The sequence below is a fragment of the Apteryx rowi genome, unplaced genomic scaffold (assembly GCF_003343035.1).
Source record: "Apteryx rowi isolate R43461 unplaced genomic scaffold, aptRow1 scaffold_928, whole genome shotgun sequence".
Classification (NCBI taxonomy): Eukaryota; Metazoa; Chordata; class Aves; order Apterygiformes; family Apterygidae; genus Apteryx; species Apteryx rowi.
This window is the reverse complement of record NW_020451236.1, coordinates 187,146-189,139: the sequence shown is the minus strand read 5'-3', so window position 1 is coordinate 189,139 and position 1,994 is coordinate 187,146.

Here is a 1,994-nt window from a genome sequence, read left to right as displayed (position 1 = left end):
GAGTGTAAAGGGAACTGAGGGTGACTAGATCAGACTTAGATATTTATCTTTAAGACACTCAGGTTGGGCATATGTCTCCTGCTCAGCTTGTTCTCTGGAAAAAAAGCACTGCTAAACTTATTTTTAAAATGGAAAGAGAGTTAGACCAGGGACAGTAACTATTTTTCGGTCCCTGTCTGCCAATGAAAACCTTGAGGCTAGTCCCCTCAATCTCTATTAGCAGTGCCAGACTGTGCTGCTGGTAGTCTGGATTCCCAGATCCCAGGTGTCTGTGCAAATGCCTGTCATGTCCAAGCTGCACAGCAGAGTGAGACCTGGTGCAAACAGCCCTAGCCTTCCTATGCCCTGGTTTTCCTGGAAAGGTAGCTTGGGTGCACTTCCCAGGCAGGAGCTGCAGTGTGGTGCAACAGTCACTACTGATTCCATCTCTAGATGACTGGATGTCTCCCATGTCCACCATCTTTCTTCAGCATTCCCTGCTTAGCGCGCTGGCTTCTGGGAAACCCATTTCTAAAAACTTAATTTTCCTCATGCACTGGAAAGGAAACATCTACATGGAGCTCATGTCGGTGAAGGGTACTGCATGACCTGGGACTAGGGACACTCAAACATAAAGTCTAAGATGATCCAACATGATATCACCCTATGTCAGTGATGAGGACTAAATCAGGTCTAAATATAAGAAACATTTGCACCTTTACCAAAGAGGACAGATGATGGGTTCCAATACCTGTAATTTTCATCTAAATGTTAGGTGGCTATTGAAAGAGTCTTCCTAAAAAATGTGACTGTATTCTATATACAGGCAACTCAGAGAGGGAGGTGCCTTTGAGGACATAAAGAGGGAGATCCTGTCCCACTAAGATGAAGTTCCTAAACAGCGAAGGATTCCTTCAATAAGAATAAAATATAAGTTCTGTACTCAGCTAGGCAGACTTGATTATCTCCCAACACCTTGAAATCTTGTAGCCTCATAATTAGCACTGTGCCTGCACACCTTTCTTCACCTTTCTTTCCTTGAGAATATAACAAGCATGCTGTATATCTGATTATAATCATTTTTTTCTTTCTGAAAGCACCTAGTTGTTGATTGTCTTCAGTATTTTACATCCTATCACAACATGCTTTTCTCTGAGAGAATGATCTGAAAGGTTTTTTCAGGATGGATCCAAAACTGTTCCCAGATGAGATTCCCACTGTCCCTGTGGGGACATGGTATGGTTATGCAATTAATTCAATTTCTCTGCAAAAGCTTCATTGCTTTGGAAAACTGAAGTGTGTCTTAATCTAAATGTACACGTTCTGGCGTACTCAGAGATTGAGGCACACAGTCACGATTAGTTTTGTCATGGATCCTCAGTGCCTTCTGAAGGTGATGAATCAATTACCTCTTTTGTCCTTGCTTGCATGTAGACTTCTATTTTCTGATTTAAATTGGCCTACTGCTTTCAGTAAATATGTCGCTGAACATTGCTGTTTGTTTAACTCCAGGACAGTAAGAGAGACAGTAAGTGAGAAACAGTTAAAACTGGAGTTTTGGCCAATATTCTTCATACAACAAAATCATCCCAAGATCCAAACGGGATAGGAAAAACTATCAGACCACTGCTCCTAAACTTTAAAATACAGAGACAAACTAATCCCTAGCATGATTTCAATGGAATTCTTTAGGGATAGATTTGGACAGGTTTCTGGGGTTTTGGCCAAATACATTCCATTAGCTGCTGTCAGTCTCACAAATAAATAATTGTTATAGGCTTTATAAATGTACATGTTATGACTGCCATTTTCCTCTAAAGTTCCTACACAGGCAATATTTCATGATGCACATGGTAGAATGCCTAATGTAGAAAAAATTCAAAATACATTTTGTTCTCTTATGTTGTAGTACCATAGTCATGGACAAAATTCATTGAAGAATGAGCAAGGAGGTAGCTTAGAAATAATGGTTACATCAAGAGAATAGAACTTTGAGATATATACCACAGGGAAAT